This window comes from Scleropages formosus, chromosome 13 (genome assembly GCF_900964775.1).
Source record: "Scleropages formosus chromosome 13, fSclFor1.1, whole genome shotgun sequence".
In the NCBI taxonomy this organism is placed as follows: Eukaryota; Metazoa; Chordata; class Actinopteri; order Osteoglossiformes; family Osteoglossidae; genus Scleropages; species Scleropages formosus.
The window spans coordinates 22967991-22993893 of record NC_041818.1 but is presented as its reverse complement, the minus strand read 5'-3'; the positions used below and the strand labels follow the sequence as shown (position 1 = coordinate 22993893).

At 46.0% G+C, this 25903-nt stretch overlaps 1 long non-coding RNA gene across 1 annotated transcript in view; it reads right to left on the bottom strand.

The window, feature by feature from the left end:
• LOC108922990 (uncharacterized) overlaps positions 1 to 20421 on the bottom strand; it is a 54385-nt gene extending 33964 nt beyond the window's left edge. Inside the window, exon 1 of the long non-coding RNA XR_001965174.2 lies at positions 20368 to 20421. This is a non-coding gene — a long non-coding RNA (uncharacterized LOC108922990). The remainder of the gene's footprint in view (positions 1 to 20367) is intronic.
• Positions 20422 to 25903: the final 5482 nt, after the last annotated feature.

Below are 25903 nucleotides of genomic sequence, written 5' to 3'. Positions count from 1 at the left end.
ATCGCTGGAGGAAGTTTCAGTGTCTCTTTCAATGAGGGATTTTGTCCCAGGCAAATGTGATGGTCACAATAAAGTAATAATTGCTAATAATTATCTAATAATTTCATATATTTTTAACCGAGCTGTTCCAGCTGAACACGAAGCAGTTCGTGATCCACACTCTAAGTCTTACATGTTGCTTCCTGGATTAAGAGTGTCACCTTAAATGTTTCTTTTCTATACATCCACACTGGAAAATATTTCCCAGAATATTTCCCAAAATTGTCGGAAAGTGTGTGTGTGTGTGTGTGTGTGTGTGTGTGTGTCTGAAATGAGTAAATAAACACTGATGAGTGCAACTGTCAGAAAACGAAAGGAAAATGAATATGCATCGCGTCTCTTTTTACGTGTTGTTCGGAGAAAATGCTGAAGCTGAACCCGGATGGAGAAAATGTTTGATGCTTGATAGCCACTCTGAAGATGAAAAACAATGTCAGAATGTCTTCTCATTCTGCAGCTGCAGCTAAAGACCCCAAACAGGCAGGATGCAAAATGAAGTCGTAATTTGAGGGGGGAGGGGGGGGATTGCCATCATTCGCTAACTAGAACTTGTTTACCTCTTGATGTTGCAGGGTGCTCAGGTGCGCTGCGGAGGCCACCTGTCCACTTCAGAGCGGCGCCCGTCACGCACGCAATCCCCACCAAAGCGTGATGTAACTCTGCCTTCAGGAGAACTTCTCACTTCTTCTAAACTTTCCTCCTTTTACCAAAGTCCCTCTCATGTCTAATATGGAGACTTGATTTCAAAGACGTCTTCAGAGCACCGCTGGATTCAAAAGTCTCCCCCGCAACCCAGCCCGACCATTCTGAGCCCAATTTAGAAAACCTGGGCAGGGGCTCTTAGACTTTATGTGTAAATGTGTTTTAATCGTTACAGAGAAATCACATTTAATAGCAGAGCACCTGACAGTGCGCCTCACGTCCAGGAACACCTGGGGTCCCTGCATATATTACATCGCTGTGATTTATTTAGTAAAGGAAACGGGTACATGTGAGCGGAGGTGGGGGGCATGCTATAGATCAGCTCTGTGAAGCCGGGGGCCCTGCCAGAACGGGCGCTGCATCGCATGCCTACGTGCATCACTCCAGTCAAAGCCCGGCGCTACCTACGGAATCCAAAGCTTTGTGCAGGTGTGTGTGTGTGTGTGTGTGTGTGTGTGTGTGTGGGTGGGTGTGTGTGTGGTACGTGAGCTTCAGTGGCAGGAAGATGGGTGGAGAATTCCCAGGGGCCAGGAGGAGGATGTGGGGGGGAGTGGGGGGGCTGCAGGTTCACAAGCCTCATCCCCCACTCTGAAAAAACCTTGTTCAGCTGTGGTGCATCACTGAAACATGTGCTTCACAAGCTAATTGCCGCCTGTAAAATGGCTGAGCTGGTAATATATGAAACTGTATCATCTTAGCAGGTGATCTATAATGATGGTGGGGGGGGAGGGGGGGCTGCATTTTCGGAAAGCAAAATATAAATGAGGAACGCATTCGGTTGCGTCTATCTGTTTGCATCCCGTCACGAATGTTTGCTTCAAAACTTTAACGCAGCGGCAGTTCACTGAAGATGGCAGCAGGTAGCAAAGTGGTTAAGGACACAGGCTGTTGGTTCAAGTCCCAGGAGGGGCCCTGCTCTGCTGCGGTGCTTAATCTGAATTAAGAGCTAAGGGCACTTCTGTAAGTTGGTAAAACTGCACGTCAGTTTGGATGTAGGCATCAGCTAAGCACTAAAAGTTGTGTGACAAGTGTGTGAGTTTCTCCTTCATCTCTCCACCTGCAGACCAGTTCTAAACTCTTGTGGTTCTTTTATGTGCCGCTTGGAGAAGGCGCTGTTCTAATCGTTCAGTTACCATGTTTCGTTCACAGGGGTAAGTACCGTCACTCTTGTTTCCCTAGAGGGGAGCTTCACATGATGGGGGCAGCAGGTGGCGTAGTAGTTAGAGCCCCCGCCTTGGACTCAAAGGTCCCAGGTTTGCATCCTGCTCCTGCTGTAGTGTCCAAAATCGACGTACTTATGGAGAATATTACTCAGCTGCTTAAATGGGTAGAAGAGGAACACTGTAAATGTGTTCTTAATTTACCAGATAAATTAATTGATACTAATAGGTTGAGCACTTGAACCCTCCACGGATCTTGTACGCTCTGGGACGGTCAAACTCATGTTTCTCGTTCATCGTCAACATCACCGCCGGACGGAGGGCAGCGGACGACCCCCCGGCTAGAGAAGGTCAGCGCGAGCGAGGTCCCCGGGTGTCGGGATCCGGGCGCCTCTGTGCACCGTGACCCCTCGCCTCCCCTTAAACGTTGGCATTCCACTCTATTCGCCTCCCCCCTTCACTTTTGTCCTAAGAGGGCAATTAAGGAAACAAACGTTTTCCCTGAGATTAGCGACTGCCAGCTTTGCATACTAATGTAACGCCAAGTGGTAACAAATGGCGCGCACTCTAATTACAGGCACTGTTTCCAATCAGAAATTGCCCCGTTTCTCAGGACGAGGCCCCTGTGGCTGAAAGGAAAGGGGATGGATGGACGTACGGATGGACGGACAGACCAAAAAACACCGTGCAACTTGAGCGGGGCGCGAGCGGACGGGCCGACGTGCGCGAACGCGGGGCGCGTCCGCGGTCGCGCGTGGAGCGGCCCGCCCGCGCGCACGCAGCCCCGATACAGCGAGCCCACCCCTTCGCAACAGGGGAAATTGATTTCCGCACTACAGCTCACTAAGTGTTCGGCGCCACAATTATCACCCCCCCCCTCAACGCCGCCCCTCCCCGATTCCCAGGCCGGCCTCATTAATGTAAAACATACATGCACCCCATTCCACGCTTGGAAGGAGTGAATGCGAACCGGCGCCTTCGGCTACGCAATTTAGTTTAATTACGCAACCGCTGTGGCCTCCTGTGTGCGGGGCGTGGCCAACGTCTACGTTCCTACAGGGAAGCATTGTGCCGGGCAGGAGGGACGGGAAGGATAAATGGAGAGCCCGCTCCGGAGAAGACAATTACGGGAAGGACAATGTGTCTGATCGCGCTCAAAGGGAAGCCACCCGCCGAGGTGGTCATGAGATTGGGAGGCGGTGAATACGGCAGGCCGGACCTCGGCTCCTCCAAATTGCATTTCGCCCGAATCTTAAAACTACAGTGCAGAGGTGTGAGCGCTGTGACCCTTAATTCACAGCCCAAGCTTAATGAAATGGATGAGCTAGGAGATCTCCAGGCGTTATTCATATTACTTTAGACTATAATATGCCCTCTGCATCTCATCATGCAGCAGCCCGCTGCTGTAGCATCTTCTCGTGGTCTTTGTGGGTGGGAGAAGAAGTGTGCGAGCGCCAGTTCTCCATCTTGTCAGCTACGTCTCGGATATAGAGGTGTCTTCAGGTCGGAGGGACCGCGAGGGAAACGGCCTGACGGCACGGGGCACGAAGGGGGACGGCGAAGGGTGACCGTGCGGTGGTGGGGCGGTCGAACCCCAGCAGACCGGTGGCGATCGGTCCAGCACCGGTCCCTTCAGCCGGACTTACGGCAGCCTATCCGGAGCCCTGACCCTGTGATACTTCCCGAGAGCAGCAGTCGGAGTGGCATCGTGGGTAACCCCAAGCCTGGCTCCTATTGACCGGACCAGCTAGCTCAGACGGCCTGATTTGGCCTCAGTGCTGCAGTTCCCGCGCTCTTCTCTTCAGCGCATCAGGCGCCTCGGCTTCTGTAAGAAACGGCTTTCCGACAGGTCTGCTGAGGGATAAGGAGACGACGCCGTAGCTTTCATTTGCGCACACGTTTGAAAGATTACCTGCAATATGCATCTGCGTTCCGCTCGTGCGGAATGATTGTAAAACGACGTATTATCTAGCAGTAGGTGGTTCGTGGGTCTAAGGGAACGGCACGAGATCCCGTGACAAAGAACGCGCCGCACCCTGACGAGTGACAGATGATGAATTCACACCTGCGATTCCAAGCTGCAGCATTTAAAACAGCAGCTGCACGTGATTCTTAATCTGAATTGCTGATTTATCAATCCCGCGCAAAACCGAAAGAATTATGAAAAATTATTTGTTTGCCATCTTCATCCGAAACAATTTACAGCGTTTGGTTTGTACACTGAGCTCCTTACAATGATTTAGCTACTTGTGCAGCATGGTAATTTTTACCATATCACGGTAAGGTAAGTGCCTTGATCGAGGGCACTTCGGATGAACGGTGGTGGCTCCAACCACAACGCCACCTGCTGCCCAAAAGTATTATGTTCACATGGCAAGTTGTAAAGTGTCTGCAAAAAAAAAAATAAATACTGAAAAATACTGTAATCCTGCTTCATGTGCTTTTTTCTTCTCGAAAAGACCTTGCAAAGCGGGTTGTTCTCTGCGCTACCTGAGCGCAGCGTGTGTCAAACCAACAAGCTTGAGGGAAAGGAAAATCAGCAGAGATCTCAAAGTCGAGAGCCGTTTTTTGCACAGATTGTTCTTTTTTAATATAATTAACAGTTAAGAACGATACACATTTCATTTGGCTTGACCTTTCGCACTGGCGCATATTCCCACGAGTCATTCATTAGCGTGTCGGCGGAAACAGACGGACAGGAGCGGGGTTAACCCTCGCGCGCGTGCGCGAACACATGTCGCCGCACACGCCTCGCATCACGCGAGTTTGCGCCGTGCTTGCTGGGAAACGCTCGGCGCGCCTTTGGCTCTCTGCGCTGCTACGACGCCGCCCTCCGCACCTCCGCACCTCCGCCCGAGTCGGCCGCCCGGCCGCTGCCGCGAGAGCGCTCCTCACCCGAACGCGGCCCTGCGACGCCGTCCGCGCTCGACGCCGGGTGAAGGCCGGCGCGTAGCGTAGGCGGCGGGGTTCGGCCTCGGAGGGCGGCGAGCGGCACCGTTCTCCCGCTCCTCCGCTCGAGAGGAACCGGCACCCCCTTTCCCCCCCCCCAGACACCCCACCCACGGGAGGTTTCAAAAAACACACACTAATTTCCATTATTAATATTTCCATTTCCTTAATTGGTCACGCGCTAACGTTGTGTTGAATAAACACACGCGGGCAGGAAGTATGTCGATGGGGGCGGCGCCGAAGAGACACGAGCTGATTTAGAAGCTCCTTATTTCAGAGCTCCGCCGACACCGGCATCATCCTTAATGCCCTCCGTGCTCCCGAACCGGGTCCCGTCATGGGATTTTACACTTCGGCGACACGCTGTGCTTTGTGGCCCTCCGCCGCTCAGACTCCTGACGGCCCGCATCCTCTGCATCCTAAAAGGGCCCGAGCACACAGCGAAACACACGTATGTAGGCACGGCGCGGGCCGTCCACACGTACGCACACTCACGCTGCCATTTCTCCTTCTTAAAACAGGGATTTGGAGGGAGCGGAGATCCCCGCGGATCCGATGAACAGTGTGACTCGCTCGCGATCGGCTCGGTTGGAGCTGCCGGGGTGAGAGAGAGGAGGACTTTAGCACAATGCGCACTGCGCCAGAGCTGCAGACTTCGCGCCATCTGTCTCCCCCTCCGTCCCACTCCTGCCAATTTCATCAGACCTTCTCTTTTTTTCTGCTTCCCCTCTTCCTCCCTCCCCGTTCTTTCCGCTCTATTCCTGTGCACGGGCGTTCTGCTGGTGCCCGATCACGGCTCTATAAAACGAATTCTGATAAATGAGCAGATAAAATGTGCGGATGTGAAAAACGCAGATCATTTATCCGAAACTGACTTGCGTAACAAATTGCTGAGACGTTAACACCGTACCCAGCGCGATCAATATATGTTCATATTGATTAGATCTGTGCAATCGATATCTGGATATGTGTATCCAGTGCAATATGATATCTCACATGCAGGATTCTGCCGAGATAGAAAAACTGAGGGAAAAATATATACGGGGATTATGTAGAAAATTTTAAAAATCCCCTCCTGGATGTAACTCAACAGTGATTGAGTCCTTTTACCTACAAAGTTTTTTTATTCCAGAAATGTATATCCTACCCTCAAATTTGTTCATCTAGCTGATGCTTTTCTCCAAAGCAGCTTAAAGTGCTAAGGTTACAGTTATAACAGTTGCAAGCTTACAATTATTTTACCCATTTATAAAGCTGGGTAGCTTTACTGGAGCAATTAAGGGTAAGTACCTTGCTCAAGGGTACTACAGATGGAGGTGAGGATCAAACCTGTGACCTTTGGATCCAAAGGCAGTAGCTCTAACCATCAACATCACCAGCTGCTCACACATCACACATGGAATATAATTGGTACTTTGGAAGCGTGATGGTAATGGATTAATAAGCATCCATGAATATGTGGATGTGAGTGTGTATGTACACTAATAACGAAAATTTAAAAACAACGATAAACCCATGAAGGAATATTCGTTTGCTTTATGTATCGGTCAGTGAAAGCAGAAGAGCGGGGCGGAGCGCACGCAGTCAAGAGGGCAAGATCCGTTAACACCCCTCCAGTCTGGCCTCTATTTGTTCTTTTCCCCACCTACTCAATCCTTTAAACAGCAGTGCCAAAGGAGAAATGGAAACCAAAGGTTCACAAGTGACTTCATTCAAAGAGACTCAAAACAAAGATGAACTCCTTCATCACGTGTATCTTTGACCCCGCCGCAGCCTGATGAGGTTGACCTCTGACCTCCTCGGGCATGGGGGCGGCCAGGGTGAGGGGAACGGGAGATCAGACGGCGGCCGTGTTCCCGGCCGGTGTTGGCGGTCAGCGTGGAAGGGGGTCTACACGACCCCGGCACAGCGGCAGGTGTCCAGGACTCAAGCGGGGGGTCTTTGATGCCGACCTGGGTCATTCTGCTCCGATGGATCCAGACCATTGATCCTGCCAAAGATCTGAGGGAGAAGTGCCAGGTGCCCCCCTCTTCCCGGGTGGCTGTGGATGAACCGGGACTGGACCAACACTTTCCCAGTAGCACCGACGCCAGGATGCAGAAGCAAGAAATTCAAGGCGACTCAACAAACATGCCGTCCAGCTCTCCTACCTGGTTTTAATTCCGGACGCAACCATCTGGTTTAGATTCCAGCCTCTTCCATCAGGATGGGGCATGGAATCAGAAACCCAAAACCTACGGTGTAAACTTGCAAGCGCTAGCTGTAGGAGATGCCCAGTTATGCCCATGTGCGCAAATGTGTTCCTGGGCAAATAACACAGAAAAGCACCAAAGTCCAGGTTCAGACATGATCTCAACTTTGTTCCAGAACAACGGAGCCAGCCTGGTTGGACATTGGAGGACTGAGGGAATGGTGGCCAGATGACAGCTCGAGTCATGCAAACTGTTTGTCTGTGGAAGCAGCTCCACAATCCTCTCATTTCCTAAGTCACTCCAAATCCCCAAATGCTCCGAGAACACGTCCACCTGGATCAGTTAAGACCAATAAAAGATCCGATCAAGGAAGCGAGGGTCAGGCCAGAGACAAAATACGGCTCGGACCTGCGGAATAGCAGTTGTTTACTTCTGCAAATACACCAGAGGTCAGGGGTCCCCGGCGAGAAAGAAATCCCGACCTGTTCTTTAAAAAACAAGCGAACTCCGCTAAAACTGGTGCGGTTCCTTTGAGTGCAACTCTTTCCTCTGGGATAAGGGCCTTTCACGAAAATTCACAACAAATCACTTCACATTTCCACCACATCCCACTTCCTGTCTTTTGGTGACTTACATCCACACTGACACGTTTAATTATGCATGGGCAAATACACACACACACACACAAAAATTACACACAGACACTCCATCAAAAAAAAACATATATGTCAATGTAAGATGATGTCACACATTAAAGACACTTATTAAGATGCTTATTGCATACTTTATACACATTATATAAAATAAACATTAATACTGTATAATATCTATAATAAACATATATATGTGGTGGAAGACGTGACACGATATGTTGACCTCTTGCCCTCTGTCATTAGTTTTGAGCGGAGGCATTTTAATTACTAATTAGAAGAGCAGAAAAACTACAACCAGGGCCTCTGCAAATCTGGGCCAGGAGCAGGGAGGGGGAGCGGGGTACATTTATTAGTCTAATCCCAGCACCTTCTGTGCCTCCGAAATGTTCACTGTGTGCACATATACAACAGGCAGATGGGCGGAACAGACTCCTGACATCACCACGGCACGTTCGGTTCTAATGGGCGAGGAGCTGATCGATCGGGGCCGACGGCCGTTCTTCGCCATCCTTTGGATCACGGAAAATGAGCGCGAGCACCTTGGCCAGCCCACCGCTCTCCGACGGGCGATTTGATCGCGGCGCACGCACCGCCTCCCACCACCGGGAGCAAACGCGCCTGCCAAACACTCGAATTAGAAACTGGAGGGCAAGACGGCGGCAGAGGTGCGAGAGCCAGGCAGTGTGTTACTATTAATAAAGCATTAGAAAAGTACGCACATCAAAGCTTACGGGAGCTATGCTAGCAGACATGAAAGCGATGCTCTATGGCTTAATGTCCCCTAAGGCGAGTTATGGTGATGCTCCTTTGATTTGAAATGCATTGTGTGGAGAATGGATTTGAGCGCGAGCAAAGCAAGCGCGTGGTGTGGTTGCAGCCAAATAATTTGAAAAGTGACCTCACAGGCTCTTCAAAGCCATAGAGAGCATGGCGTAGCCTGAGCCACCGGGTGGGGGGGTCGACAGAACGACAACTTCCGTCCGCAAAGCCACGCGCGTGTGGGCCGTACCGAGGGGTTCTTAATTGCGCAACGTGGTTGACCCCCACCTCCCCATCACCGCCGCCCGACCTCGACCGACAGAAAGCGTTCAGGGTCACAGCCGCTTTTGGGACCGCACGGTGCAGGAGCACCACCCCCGCCATCCTAGATGCATTAAGTAGGGCTACCGCACCGGATGCCTTCGTAGGCCAAGGCGGCACTGAGACAGAGCTCTCTCTCTGTCCCTGACTCCCAGCAGTCCCTAGCACTCCCGTTTGACACCCGACAACCCCCGGTTGCAGCCAGGCCCCACCCTACACCAAGCGTCACAGCGCTGCCTTGCTAAGCTAACAGCGCTCTTTCACTGGCCAAGCAGCACCGGGCTTTGCCGGCGACCAGGCATCCCATGAGGGGGGTGCGTCTCCGTACGTGTCTCCGTAACACCAAACACTTCATCTCCACCAGCGAATCACACAATCGATGCTGTTTTTTTTTCCCTTTTTCAACTATTCAAGTCACGAAACAAGTACTAGCGAAGGTGCTAGCGTTAGCACGGAGCGGTAAAAGCACAAATATGGAGGTAGGTGGTGGCGAGTGGTGAGGCGGGGTGGGGGCGGAGGTGTGTGTGGCGGGGGGGGGGGGGGGGGGGGGGGCGGTAGCGATCTGGGGGACGTCGCACCGATGAACCATCACACACCACCCTCCCCAACCCCAAGGACTCCAGAAAGCAGCCAGTCTCTTACAGAAGGACTGGGGGTGGGTATTCCTGTTCCCTTTTTTTCCCTGCGAATGACACCCTCCAACGGTTTAGAAATCAAGGGGTCCCTGAACAGATTTTGCCGTTTTAAAAATAAAAAAAAAAAGCGTGCCGCGGTGAAAACACAAAGACAGACATTTTGGAAGCCTGTCTGAACCCCAATGAGAGCTCTGAGACATGCCACCCCCACCCCCACCCCCACCCCACCCCCACTCCTTCTGCACATTTACAAAAAAAAGGGAAAAAAAAAAAAAAAACAACACGGAATAGCTGCGTGTTTGCGCGTGTGCAGCTCATATACACACAATCACACAACCCATGTGTCGTACAGGGTGCACGCTGAAGGAAGTTGAGCGTAGGCCTTAACGTCAGCTAACATGCTGTATCACAGCCTCGCTTTTTCAGACGAGGGCTCTGCTCCTGTCTGCTTATGAATTCCAACCGGCAGAAAAAATTCCCCGATTCGCAGCGCATCACTCACCTCATACAGCACGTACGCAGGATCACGCGGTTTAAAAATTCGCATATTTACATATTAACGTGAAAAGTGACTCCGTAACTGAGTGAGGTGACAGAAGAGAAGTGTCCCTTAGAGCTATGAGATCCTGCCTATGATAAACATGTGCAATATGCATGTGCCGAGGCGTCCCAATTCTCAGACTAACCGTCCGGGTTCATGACAGCAGACATGGGGGAGGAAACGCAAGAGCGCCAAGTCATTTCAAGTGATCCTCGTCCTCTTTATGGAAAAATCGTGACATTTGCATCCCGTGGCACGCATGCTTGGACCACCGACAGGCAACATAGAGCATGCATGATAAAGCGCGTTTCACGTTCGGCGACGTAGCAGCAGGACGCGGTGCCCCGACATCTATTAATTACAGCTGCTGCGGAAATACTGCCGAGAAGTCGCCCAACGATGCGATTCCGCCGTCGATCCTGCACAACGAGTGTCAGTCGTGAGCGCACGTGACGTGAACGCCGCAGTGTTTCAATGACACTTTCCAAGTTTCCACGTCCTCTAGCCCGGACAGCATGTCGCTCGCGGATCGGCGTGATGGACGGAAATGTCCGTCCCACAGGATTACACGATCGCAGCGAGGGATGGGCACTTTGTTTGAGTTACGCTCCAGGGCGTTTTGGGTTTTGGCTCGAAATCGGAGAACGTGGAGTGAAACGTAACGCAGGGATGCGCTCATCGTTCTTGGCGTCTCCCGCCATGTTGGGGAGGCTATTTCAGCTTGGCTCAGCGGGGCCGCTGTGGGAGCGCTCTGGCTCCGTCAGCATCAGCTTCAAACAAAAAAACCGTTTTGAATGTGCGCCTCGATTTATGTAGAATTCCGAACAGGAAGGCTCTATGAGCGCCCCATGACCCCGAAAATCCTCCGCGGTTCTGCCATTTGTCTGAGGAGCTCCAGGCGCCCAGAGTTACTTAGGAGATAAGTACTTTAGAATGTACCCCAAATCACACACACACACACACGCGCGCACACACACACACGCACACACACAGACAAAGCTCAATGTGGGTGAAATAATCCTATGTAATTATGAGAGAGAAAAAACTCTACCGATTCATCGTGCCAAATTGACCTGTATGTTTAATTTATGCACCGGCCAGCTGTAATAGGAGGTAGAAAACACAAGCATGTTCTTGCCATTAGCAAGATTTCATCCATCCGTTTTCACACACACAGGCACACACTTGCACGCGCAACAGTGATTTATTCTCATTTTTCATATAGGTGAGTGAAACATAAAAACAAATAAAACTTCATCGAAACTGTAACAGTTCAATAAACTCTTTTGCCACGGCTGATTTGTGGGAAGGGGCCGTTCAAGTCTTGGGACAGATGAAGATTTGGCTGTTTCGAATCACTTTGGGTTCGAAAAAAGAAAGAAAGAAAAATGTCCATAATGCCCACTCAGCTCTTGTCCCTGTCCCAGATCAAAGGCGCTGTCTGACCGGGCGCTCCGCGGGAAACTTGAAATGTGCCCCGTCTTTGTTTGCCGTTGCTAGGAGACGCACAGACAGCTGAAAGTGTTTGCAGTGGGCTGCGAGATCAAAAACATTTTCAATATAAATTTTTAAGACCTCCATGTATTTGAGCCCTAGCCTTGCAAATTTACAGAGGGCATTCTTTTTTTTAAAAAAAAAAAAAAGGCCCACAAATAATGATCTCTTGAAAATACTGCGACTGGTCATAGAAAAGACTGGAACATTTTTCTTAGCTTGTTTTTTTTTCCCCCTCCCTGGCAAAGGCCATCATTAAACCAGTGAAACCGAGGATCCCTTCGGTTGTCATTGCAGTGGAAAAGAGACAGAAAGCATAACATCACGCTGAAAAGGGGACAAAGGTTTGAGGTCTGCAGATATCTCTGCCCCTTGATGAAGGTATTTACCCTGAATCGAAACAGTAAGAATATCCTTCTCTAGTAATGGATAAAAAATGAGACCTTACGGCATAAACCTTACGGTATAGGTCACCTTGGACAAAGGGATCGGCCAAATAATTACTAATAAGAGTAACGTGAACAGTGTGTAACTCCTCGAGGGATGTTGCGGGTCCATTCCTACTCTCAAGTGAAAAATAAATACTGTGAGAACCGCCCCACTCTGTGTTTAATCTTTCGATTTATGTCACTCTAACACTGATATATCTATATCACAGTGTTAGTGTTATCTAACACTTAAGTAAAAGCAACTAAAGAAAAGGAATAAACAAACACGTCCTGAACGCGAGTGTATGAGTTCAGCGGCACGGGCCCTGCATTGTCAGCCCATCTGGTGAGAAAAAGCAAGAAACAACATTTAAAACCGAAGTCCAACTCAAATAGAAACAGGGCTGTTTAAGAGCATCTGAACAACATGAGGTGGGATAACAACCTTATAAGAAGCCAAAAAAAATACATTGCGGTTAATGTAATTCCGCAGGGATGCCCAGGCAGAAGGAAACCCAACTTCTTATGTTCGGGTTCGAGACGGACGTGCGAAACAAAGGGAGGGGGACTCTCTCTCTGGTACCGATGTCATGTCATACTGATGACTGACCCATCTCTCTGTAAGCGGCCAATAATACAACATGAAAATAATTTCAGTTTTTGGCCTCTTTTTACCTGCTTTCTGACCACAGGTGCATTTTAAAGTATGAGCTTTAATAATTTCTAGAACATTCACGACATTAAAAGCAAACAAAATGTTTTCAGTTCATTTCAGTTTTACTTAGAGCGCTTTTTACCAGAGTGATGTGGAGCTGAGCAGTAGCTGGAAGAACAGTTTTCCTTATTCATGACAAATTTAATGTACTGCATGTTCAGCACTGCTGCGTAATGTAGGCCTTCCAGCGCGTGATACTTACTTCTCTAAAATTCAAGTACACCCATCCTTCACGTAACAGGGTTGATTCGTTCCATGAAATCTTCCTGTTCAGCAAAGTGTCATTGTGAGGAGATGGAATTAACATTACTTCTGAAAAAAAATTGGTTCTTGAACGAAAATATGATTTCTGATTATTTTAGTTTTGCTTTCTCTGCTTTTGCAGACTTTCCTAATTCTTTTGTGCCTTATTTTCCTAATACCTTTTCATAAGACATTTTAATCATTTGGCTTATGGATGCTTTGAAATAAACACACACACTCTCAGAACCGCTTGTCCCTCACGGGGTCACGGGAAACCGGAGCCTACCCGGCAACACAGGGCGTAAGGCCGGAGGGGGAAGGGGACACACCCAGGACAGGACGCCAGTCCGCCGCAAGGCACCCCAAGCAGGACTCGAACCCCAGACCCACCAGAAAGCAGGACTGCGGTCCAACCCACTGCGCCACCGCACCCCCTTGAAATAAACATCCAAATGTAAAGGATATAAAGAAAAAAGTTCACGAGATCACTGCCTATGTCTTTCACTCTGCAAAGCATGTAGCACAGTGCCTTTACAGGCACTCTTTTTCACCCCAGCTGCTGAAGTACTCTTGAGCAAGGTATTTACCCTGATCCGACACAGTAAAAATGAACCAGTTGTATAAATTAGAAACGAACTGTAAGTAGCTTTACACTGTAAGATGCTTTGGAGAAAAGTGTCAGCTACATTGATTATTAATAATTAAAGTGCTGAAATGACCATTGCATTTTAGATATTAGGTTTACCTCAACCAGTCAGTGATTGGTTCAAACTGTCCATGTGGTAGAGCTGAAGTAGGAAGTATAAGAACATAAGAAGTATACAGCTGGTTTTGTTATAGTGTTATTGGTTCACTATAAAGCTCATTCATTCATATTTAACTGGAAAATAGCCAGAGTGATGCATCTACAGGACAAAATCTATATGAAGGACAACTGGTAGTGTAGTGGCTAGAGCTACTCCTTTGGACCCAAAGGTTGCAGGTTTGAGCCTCACCTCTAGCTGTAGTACCCTTGGGCATGGTATTTGCCCTAAATTGCTCTAGTAAAATTACCCAGTTGTATAAATGGGAAAATAATTGTAACCTCAATGCTGTAAGTCGCTTTGGAGAAAAGCATCAGCTAAATGAATAAATGTGTTTGAGAAATCAAATAGGCCTGTCTATCTCTATCCCAAAGTATTAGATACAAGCTGTTATAAAATACCAGCTGTGGAAGTCAAATGACCTCATAATGGGCTGAAATGCCATTGTATGAAAAGGGTATGTATTTCCACAGGCTGCTGTAGTGATGTTTATGTGCTCAGAACCATGTTACAGACACATCTCGACTTATGCAAATAGACCGTTCTTCAGCCTCTTACATAAGTCAAAATTTACGTGTCGGATTCCCCCTCCTCATCATCGCATGCTCCTTTATACGCGCAGCATCCTTCACTGTCGTATTCACAGTGGATACGGCTAAACCTGGTTCCCGTGCTATAGACCATAATCTTTGTCCACCTTCGTACTTCCTTATTATTTTCAATTTCGTCTCCAAATCGATTGCTGTACATCTGCGAGACGGTTCTCATTTTCCTTCATGTGCACATCTACCACCAGGCATCGTGGATATTGAAATGGGTAAAAAATATGGGAAAATGCACTACACTAAGGAGAGGAGATGTGTTCGTGGCTCAAAACACGCAGGAACTGGGAAGATGCAGCTTCCTGCCTTGTCTGGTTACGCCGAATTGTGCTTAACGTATTTCAGATGTTTTGCGTAAAATAAAAGCGCTATTCGTAAATAATGTGTACGTCGGGAATTTTTTACGTAAATCCAGATTTGCATAAGTAGAATTTACATAAGTAGAGCAGTGTCTGTATATGAGGGCTGAGGGCGTAGGCAGTTGCCTGTCAATAATTCCCCCAAAATTGCCCTACTTTTGTATCATTTGCAGTAGAGAGGAATGAACTGCTTTATATGAAAAGTATGTCAAAGGTCTGCTTCCAGTCTATTTCGAAACGAGAACTTAAAGCCAGCCGGTCTGGGGACACGTGCGCGGCGTGCTGCTTGCGAGAGGCCACGACAATAGGACTTTTTCACTTTCTAGGATAGGCTGTGGGATGATGTGGTGACCACTGCTGGAAACAGGGGTTAGTGGTGGCAGAAGTGTGCTCTGCGGAGGCACCTTCACTCCCATGTGCTGCGGTGAGGAGCACTCCAGACTGACCCGTGATGAATAAATAGCCTGGGTAAACACCCCTACTTCTAAATCCTCTGTTCTTATCCTTTTAGGAAGTTACGTAACGTCAGTCGCAAATCACCCACATGTCGAGCCCGTTGCATTCAAAACCTGGAGCGGTGGTTGAAACAGAACAGTTTCCTGCTTTATTTTAATTTTTCTGTCAAAGAGGATAAAATGTGCTTTTCTTCAGTCCGGTGGTATAAACGTGACATGTTCCAGCTGTCTTGTTTGAAGTCTGTTTTATACATTTTACGCAAATGATTAACAAAATCTGCCGTGACTGACGTGATAATACATACTTTACAACTCATTTTTTAACATAAAACACACAGTTTCAGTAATAAAATACAAAGTCTGCCTTCAACATCACATTCCTGAATATTAGATTTGAAGAATTTCAATTACGCCACGCAGAGGTCACTGAGATCCAGTCGTTCTCTTTCTCGTTGAATGTGTAACTTGACTAAATGAGCTCAGTGGCTTTATTAAAGGTTTGCAGGAATGACGGTTCCGTTAATGGACCGAAAGAAACGACAGAGAGTGACCTTCATGTCTGCGGAGATTAAGATTAGAATAGTGCCGATGAAGACCGAGCAAAGGGGATGGATCCTGTTGGCCTTTAGGTTTGCCGTGCCAAGAGGTGGAGGAAAAGATCTGTAGAAGGTACTTCTGTATTCACCAGGTTTTACTATTTGATTGGCACTTCTGACCAATGTCAGAATTTTTGATAAGCTATTTATTATAATGTACGTATTCATACACAATGGTATTGTACTAGAGCAACTCAGGGTTATTACCATGACTGAAGGTATTACACCAGTAGGGGATTTAAACAAAGACAACCTTAACCACTATGTCACTAGTGATGAAGTAAAACAAGGAGGAGACACTACTTGATCAATTTATTTTTGGTTCCTTGCTAAAGATATGGCGGTTCTGGGGTTCGGATCCTGCTTGGGGTGCCTTGCGAGGGACTGGCATCCAGTCTGGGATGTGTCCCCTCCTCCTTCAGCCTTGCGCCCCGTGTTGCCGGGTTAGGCTCCGGTTCGCCGCGACCCCGCTCGGGACAAGCGGTTGTAGACATTGTGTGTGTGTTGTGTGTGTGTGCTAAAGATATAAGCCAATACTGCCACCAAACCCCTAAAAAAACTTCTAGGCTAGGAAAAAAGCTGTGCTGTGTTCTGCAGAAACCATGAGGGAACTGTCGCTCCACTTGGCACCGAGTTAACACAGCAGAAGCAACATCTGAATGAACCACATGTTCACAGTCGCTGGCTGCGGCTTTCAGTCCTCCATCCTGAGCGAAAGCTCAAGAAAGTAGAGCTGCATCCCATCCCGTCCAGCTGACGGATCACGAGGTCCTCCCTGCATAACGTCACTATAAAGATACTGTGCATGTACTGTATACAGACCTATACATGAACACCACCTACAGCGCCTGTAAAGGTCACGTTGTATCCAAGGTGATCATTTTGAACACGTGCCTTGTGACAGAAAATGGAATCAGCACTGAGACCGAACAGGTGCTCGGGGAAAAGGAATGACTTTTTGCTTCGTGTCTCCAAATATATTCCTGGTGTCATACATGGCACACGGAAAGCTGAAACCGGAACATTAAAATATTACAGCACATCTAATCTGCACCACTGTCCCGTGACAACGGGAAGTGACTAACTTTGTACTTTCGCGATACATTACAGCTTTGACTTTTACCACAGTAATCCTACACTGATCTTTACCCATTAATCATTAGTGCCACAACATCCTGACATGGACAGCTCTTAAAAATCAGTTTTCTTGCAGTTCCTCGCTATAGAAACGAAAGTACAAAACTTAATGTTTACATTTACATTTATTCTGGCCTCCCGTCCAGGGTGTGACCCTCCTCCCATGGCCTTGCGCCCCGTGTTACCAGATGAGGCTCTGGCTCACCGCAACCTCACTCGGGACAAGCGGTTATTGACGATGGATGGATGGATGGATGGAGGGAGGGAGGGATGGATGGGTGGATGGATGGATGGATTTAAATTTAACTGAGCAGTTGTTTTCCTCCAAAGTGGCATCCATCTCAGAGGAGAGTTAAAAGAGAAATTCAGTTATTTCATCATAAAGCAATGCCGCTGCATTTACTGATAACCCAGAAAAGTTCTGCTACGAGTGTATTTTATCTAAAGAAAATTGAGTGTTTATTTAAGTCGGGTTGCCAGGTTTGTATTAACTACGCCACATCTACACCTGCTCTCTTTACCTACGTGAAGATGCCGAAGTGACACCTTTCAGGGTCCACTATGCCACTGACCATAAATACACCTTGGGCCAAAAGTGCACAGGTGTGCAGACTCTTAACTACACTGTCATATAAGTGTGCGTCGTGTTCATGTGCCCCCGAGTACCACCTCTAACAGCGATGGGTTACACACAGGAGATAAAAAAAGAAAGTCGGGGAACAGAGCAGCAAAAACGCCTTATGGAATGACAATACAGAAAGTGTGTTGAAAAGATATGTTTATTATTCAAGATAAGGCCTCTGACTTTCTGCTGAGTGAAAAAAGATAAACTTTGTTAATGGGCATAATTTAGTTTAATGTTGCTTATATAACTTTCAAGATGATAGTGTTTTGTGTGACAGGGCTGATATTCAAAATACCCTTCTCATATCAGAGACAAACAACTTTTTATCAATTATTTATTACAGCCTTCAGTTCCCTAAAATTATGAAAATTAATGTCTACGCAACCATGTATCAACAAGCAAGCTGAAAAAAACTGAAGGCTTTTTTTCTACGTATTACATTTTACATAGTGAATGATAGGAGAGACTGCGTTATTTCTAAACATTTTTGAATACACAGAAAATGACTATTGGAATGAATAAAATTAAAATGAACACGTTTAAAGAATACTGCAGAAAGCTGAGAAGGACTATGGTTCCACCAGTTTGCATAAAATTATATTAAGCACGCATACGTGCATATTTTTTAAAAGTGTTTATTAATAAATCTGTTCCACTCAGGAAACAAAATGCACATCTTCTGTTCAGAAGGGCATTTAACAGAAAGTGAGGAAGACATCAAAGAAAAATGAAATAAAAGGAGTCAGAAACACCAGCCCACCTACTTCAGCCCAAAATGTTCACGCGCGAGATCTTCTGAAGTTTCGGAGTTCGATGATCTTTGGTGGCAAAACCAATTACAATTTCTTGCTTTTAGCTCTTCGTTTCACAAAGGGAAGGGAGACAAACTAATGTGTGAGTTATGCTTTCAGAGGTCCAGAGCATCATTAATTCAAAACACTAAGTCGGGCTGCTCAGATCCATTGGAGAGTCGAGAAGTTGTATACGAAAACAAGGGCAGCAATAATATTTTTCATTGTTGGAAGATGGGACAGCTAATGGAGAACAGCTGATTTGCAAGAACTTCAGAAGAAGAGCAGATTAGAAGCAGAGTTTTCATAAGAGTATTAAGACATGACAAAAAGGTTAATGCTCAGTCAAAGGAAAGTAATCATGTCTGACAACATGGTGAATGCTGATAATCTACTCCTCCGGCACGTTTCATGAATCACTGTGACCATCCAGCCTTTTTATAGAAAACTATTATTACTTTTTATTCATTTCGCTGATTCATTTCTCCAAAGCAACTGACAACATTTGGTTTGTATATAAAGTTACTGTCAGCTATTTGCTCATTGGCACAGATGGATATTATAACTGGAAGAATCGCGCTAAGTACCTTGATCGTGGGTACAAGAGAAGGCGTTACAGTCTGGATCCTTTACTGTCAATGTAGTGGCTCGAACCACTACGCCACCTGCTGCCTCTAAATGTACCATCCCAAACAAACTCTAAAATCTGGCCGACGGGTGATTACTCATTTTACTATTTAATAAACACTATTTTAAAATACACACACACACAGACTGAAACCGCTTGTCCCAAGCGGGGTCGCAGCGAACCGGAGCCTAACCGAGCAACACTGGGCGCAAGGCTGGAAGGGGAGGGGACACACCCAGGACGGGATGTCAGTCCATCACAAGGCGCCCTAAATTGGACTCGAACCCCAGCCCCACCAGAGAGCACAGGTCAAACCCACTGCACCACAGCACCCCCACTATTCTAAAATATTTCAAAGTAAATACACTATATTATAACAGGAGAGGTCAATGATGAATCGGATTCTCCGGTTTCAGTGTGCGTGTGTTTAGATGCTGGGTCTCCTCCACGGTTCACCGCTTACAGAACTCACCCCACTGCCCAGCGCCAGTGGTAAAAGTTCATTTCCCCTGAAGGAGCACTGCTGCCTGAACTTAGACCCCCACGGTGACACTAAAACGCTTCAGTTACTCACAGCTAAATTAAAGATCCAAAGTTTATTACATTCCAAGGCCCACGAGTCCTGGCACAAAAATGTGATTTAGGTATCTCATTAAGAGCTGGAATCCTCTTGCGGGACACTTCCATGTGCAGTCTGGAGTCTCTCAATTTACCCATTCCAAATACACGATGAATATTTTCCTTTGAAATAATCCTAACATGCAGCCTGAAGTGACCTTGTCAGCAAACATTCTTGAGAGACAGCGGGTCACGTTTGGGTCTTTTTCATACAAATCATTCACGTGCAACATGAAAATATTCATAGCATGAGTACAATAGTCATCAATGAATCAGGAATGCTGCCTGATCCTGGGAACTGGGATGGAGCAAGAAAGCAACCTAAACAAACTGTGTGTGTTGCTGTAGCCTCTATCTATCTATCTATCTATCTGTGAGAAATGGAATTCAAATCCTATTGTAAGTTATTTTTTCAACACCATTACTTTTTTAATACATATTACATACATATTTTCTATATTTAAACAACTAAACCACGTCAAACAGACGATGTCTACAAAAGTTTAGTTCACTCTCGACTTGTACACTGCTTCGGAGAAAAGAGACCACCACATGCACGCATGTAAATGTAGTGAAATACAGTATAATGTCTCACCCAGACCACATCCGCAGTGAGACTTCAACAGCATTGATAAATAGGTACGGAAAAGGGATGCGGACAGCGATATTCCCTCGGTTTCTAGTTTTGCACACACAATGCTCATTTACATAAATTCATGGTTGATAATGAATCCCTGGCCATCTAAGTTCGAAAGTTTTATTCAAATTAACGTTAAGCTCTGAACACCAAAGTCATAATATAGCTGTTGGACCGAGAGTCCAGAATGCGAATAAAAGGTCTCCGCTCGGTCGCTATTCTGCAGGTGGACCGTCCTTCAATGTTCTCTCATTTTGGTCTCTTTTTTTTTAGCGAAGCACTTACCATGTTTGTGGCCTTGACTCTTCATTGAGTATGATTACCATCCAAGAAATGAACGTAGCCGCTACAGAAAAAAAAAAAACGCATCCTTTCCTGTTTGGCATCTGTCATAACCCTATTTATAACACCGTTCCCCAACTGCGGTGGCAAATGCTGTCCCTCCAGTTTGGAACAATGAAAAACAACCTAAAATATCAACAAGTTGGAGCATATGTACAAATTTGTGGTCCGCTAGCAGGCTGTAAATTCACATTGTTGTTTTTATTTCTCATTTTAAAACATATTTTTAGCTTTTAAGAAATGTGCAGTCAGCGAGTAACTGCATGTTTCCGTCTTTCCTCTCAGATGTCTAACAGTGTTTTCCAATGGGAAAAAAAAAAAAAAAACATTTTTGGTCTTCTTTTTGTACATTAAACTGTAATTGAAATTGTTTTGATACATTTTTCATACTTTGTAGAAATTATTTTTAAACAAGATTTTAATGTTTTAATAATAGAGAGTCTCTGTCATTTGTATGGTTTTTACACTGCTGGAAACAGCATCTTTTAAAAATAGAGGCCTTTTTCCCTGTGTCGAAATGTCAGGCACATAGGACCTCATTTTGACAGCGCTGGGTGACTCAAACCTACCTTAAGTTTTCTCATGAGTTTCACTAAAACTTGGAGACAAATGCAGTGTCAAATACGAAACTGTCAGCGGTGTCACTTATTTATAACAAGGGGATTTTCCATTTTAACTCATGAAACATGATTCATACTTTCCACATGTTCTACAACCTCGAAATTAAGATGGTTGAAGATTTCAAGAAGAAACCAGATGTTTTACCATGTTGTCAGTGACAGTGAAATGTCAGTAATAGCAGTAATAAAAATACATGAAAATAAAGAAGCTTAGGGGCAGCAGGGGGCGTAGTGGTTAGAACCAGTGACTTGTAATCAAAGGACATGACTTTAAATCCCCTCTCCACTCTCGGTAGTCACCGTGATCGAGGTGTTTACTCTGAATTAATACAGTAAAAATTACACAGATGAACAAATGGCTAAATAACTGATATAAGAACCAGACGCTACAAGTCACTTTGGCGAAAAGCTTCAGATAAATTAATGAAAAAGTAAAACCAGACAAGGAATACTAGACCTTAAGCATGTTCTGTGCGAAAACTTTGTCAGATATGGAGAAATTAAGTTCTGCAGAAAAGAAAGAAAGTGGCGGATCAGTCGGGCGCCATACAGAGAGAGACCTCGGGCAGAACAGAGAGTTTTGACCCCCGCCAGCAGCTCCAGACAGCAAACCGCACACTTCAAGGTCAGTGCTGTGAGTCAGGGAGTTAAAGGGATAATCATCAATTGCTTTTTCGCAATTTTTGTGATGCTACCAAAGTTCCAGCTTGTACCCTTAAGGTGAAATGTAGGAGCTGTGGCCTGAAAGACAACAAACGCAGCTTAAATTTCTCATGTGAAAGTTTCTAAAATATCTATCTATCTATCTATCTATCTGTCTATCTGAGTTTACTGATGACACCCTGAGTGTGAAATAAGGAGAGGATCAGAAGACTCACTCCCACTCAACACTGTAATTTAAATCACCGCATACAGCTCATTGGAAATCAGTGTGTTACATTAATTTCCAGGTACACTTGTGCACTTCAAAACCTTTTCAAGTTGTTTACATACAATTTGTCTGAATTTTTAGATGGGGTTATGAAACAATTTTGCAGGCCTTATGTAAACATTACGTAATCGAGGGCTGTTCAAAGGAAGTGCTACGAATATTTATTGTGTTTATTGACTGTGAACCGAGGAAAAAAGGGAAGGGACAAAGGGATGGCGAAGGGGAAGAAGGCGGAGTTACAGTAAAGCGACGTAGCTGAAAGTCGGGTTTTGAAAGAGCTGAAAAGGAAGTTGGCAAGCAGGAAAAAAAACTGAGATTACATTTTGAAGAGAAAATCACAAATAAACAACAACACCATCCAAGAGTGAAAAGAGAAGGCAACGAATGAAGGAGCAACGGTCAACAGAACTCAGAATTCATCACGGCGAGGCTGAGAGCCATCACTGGTGTCGCATCCCAATTGATCAATGTTTTTGTCATCCTTGTAATGTAATATGTTCAATATATCAGGCATGTAAACTCAAAACTATCCGCATTTGAAATTACACCCTCAATTTTTATGTTCAGTTTCAGTTTCACCGAACTTGCATTCTTGTTACAGAGAAATGAGAACTTCAGAATTGTCAGATTACATAGAATGGAAAAACATCTTTATGTAGAAAAAAGTCGAACTGATCTATTAATGTAAGTTTAATACTGGAAGTTAATGATAATTTGTCCTCATATTAGCAATGAATCATGTTAAACTGCGGTAAAAGCAAAAGAAAAAAAGGCAAGTTATCAGAATTAGAGTTACTTTATAATTATTTTTTAACCATTTAGCTCCTGTTTTTATAGAAATGGACTGACAAAATGTTCCTAAATATCGTACAATAAGCACTGAAACAGGAGTAGGCCTACTGCACTGATTTTTCCTTTTTGAAACATAAAATAATTATAATAACAATGACCCACGCGACAAAATCTAAGAGGAAACGAGAAACTGCATGGACGCATCACTTTTTCATATATATTTACAAAACCTTGCGTCGGGGCAGGTGTTGATCAAAAGATGCCCAAGCGACTTAACATTTTATTATTCGCATGTTTGCTTGGGGAACGACAAAAAAAAAATAAAAAGGTGCTGCGGTCGCACTCGGACTGACATCACCTTCTTTTCAGCGCGTCGCTGTTCAAAAGCGCAAAGAGCGCGAGACAGAGGGCCGGCGCTGACGTCACGACGCAGGAGTCACCCGCCGTGCGTTCGCCGTCTCCGGGCAAAAAGACTTGCCGACAAAGAAGTTCGCGCGCACAATGCGCGAGGACAGGCCGTGAAACTACTATCATCATCAGTTCTGAATGAAAGAAAGAAAACATATCTTGCACAAAAAAAACGGAGGCTCATTCCAATTCAGCTGCGTTGTTAGGACAACGAGAACCATCCCTCAGATGATTAGTTCCACTTCAAAAGAATTTACTTTCTGCGCTTGGAAAGGTCCCCGTTTGCTGTTGTGCGCGCGCCCGCTTCTTGAGCGCGAAGAAAAAGACGAATCGCGCCTTCGCTTCGTAGCCGCCCTGCTCGCGCTACGGTTGTATTAAATAAATAGTGCGCTTGTGACAAAGCTCGTCCAACCTATAAACGAGTGGAAAAGACCAGGTCGTAAAAACAGAACAAAAAAAAAGGCTGAAACCAGTTAGTCCTCAAGTGTCTCGGAGTCCCAGAGGCTTTAAGTAAAGTGGCGGAGGAAGAATGGGTGAGGCGGAGAGAGGGAAGGAAGGAAGGAAGGAAGGATGGCCGGACGGCCGGATGGCCGGACGCACCGTGTGCGTTTGTATCCCCCTCCTTTCCCCACATCCATCACCTGGAATAACAAACACGCTCCTGTTTCCAGCTCGCAGGCGGGGACCCCCCCGGGCCTCACATGGAGCGTGCGGAGTCGCCGCTATGGCCGAAAGGACGACAAACCGTTGGCGTCTCCGCTGCGCGCACGTGGCGCTGCGATCGCTGCGAGAGGCGGCCTCGGCTCAGCCCTTTGGTTTGCAAATATTTGCAGTAACAACACGCTGATATCCATTTATATAGTTCTTTATTAACCAGTGATGAAGCAGCCAAACGGCAGTAAATTGCATTATTCGCCCTTTAATAGAGGGGTTGTGTCTTTATTACCAATAATAAAAACGCCTTTTCAGAATATTGAGCTCATGGCTTCTGTATTATTCAGCAAAACCTGTGTGACTCTGTTATTGGACTCCAGTATATTTAGCACAACTAGTATGTTTTGTACAAAATAGGCAGCGGGTGGCGTAGCGGTTAAGGCCGTCACCTTGCATTTGAAAGAGCAGGGTTCGATTCCTGCGGCGGTGTCACTTCAGTGCTCACGTTGAACTGATGCAGTAAAAATCACCCGGCTGTACGAACGAGTAAAAACCGCCGTATGTAGCTTAGTGTACGAACCTAACGTTGTAAGTCGCTTTGGAGAAAAGCGTCAGCTAAATGAATAAACGTAAATAAAAGTTCATCTTTATTTCTATAAGACCTGCACTGTCATCGTTACCTCTAGCGGTTTGGGTGCCAGGTGTATATGAGTCACACAATTATGTAAATTTCAATGAGAACATTTTAATCGAAATGAGACGGGAAGGACGAATCTCATGGCAGCTCGCTCTCAGCCAACGCTTGGCGGTGGTGACATTTTGCGTCAGCCGGTTTCAGAACTTGCGACATCCTTCATTCAGGAACAGAGATGTTACTTAGTAACATAAACATTAAGTGAAAAGACATTAAATGTCAGTCGCCTGCCAGCTAATGGTTTGAACTCACTTGTAACATTAACGTATCACAGTTACTCTAATTAATATGTAATGGATAACTGTGAATGTATTTGTTTTAAATTTGGCTACGAAAGTTGGGTAGCGATGAAAAAAAAATCACAATCTCCGTTCCATTTTTTTTTTTCTTAAGTCTGAGAAACAAATGCATGAATCTGTTAGTCGGAGTTAAGGACAAATGCTATGGCGGTTTGACTGAATCTCAGCCAGTATTTGGCAGTGGCGACGTTTGGCATCAGCAGGAACCACAACCTGCACAATGCCAGCTATTTAATATTCCAACCACCAATGGCTGTACTTAAGAAAACAACAATTAATTGAGTAGTCATATGCGTGGTAAGCGCAGATTTGTGCATGAATCATAAAACAGCGCCGGAGAGAAGAGAGAGAGAAAACCAGCTGTGGCTGGCAATAAAGATTTGAAGCCTGAGGAGATGGATGCTGGTGTTTTCTCCAGAAAAGCACTGCAGCTGCATCCTGAAGCTTATAAACCTCTGAATGCACAAGGTGAGCACTGGGAGGTACGCAGCTCTCTCCATACCATGGGTGGGCAATGCAACAGCTCTGGTCTGCCAGCTCACTGTTATAACCTCATTGTCATCTGCGTGGGATTTGCCATTAGGTCCTGTGGGCACAGTGCCCAGGGCTTACAAAATTTTTAGGACCTATGAAGTTGGGGAAAAATTTAAAAGCGGAAAAAACGATGGCGAGACACAAATTTAATACAACTGAAACTTGAAAATTACATTTCAAAAACTTTAATTAGAGAATTTCTTGGTGTTTCCTAAGAGAGTTCCTTTCCTCGGCTTCTCGCGCAATCACGTGGTTGAGCTTCGGAGTAGTTTAAAGTGCATCGTGTCAATGGACCGTAATTCAATTGGCGTTCAAACCTCTTTTGCACATTTCTGAGTTGAAAGAGCTTAGGGCCTACGGACACCAAAATCCACCCCGGACCGTTGTAGGGTGTTCAAATACTAGTCATGCCGCACACACACGCACATACACCAGTTCCTAGCACTGAGCCTGTTGATAGCAGTAGCATGGACACTGTAGATGTGGGGCGAGAAGCTGATCCCAAACTGCAAGCCCAGAGGCATCCGCAAAGTACCAGACAGGTCAA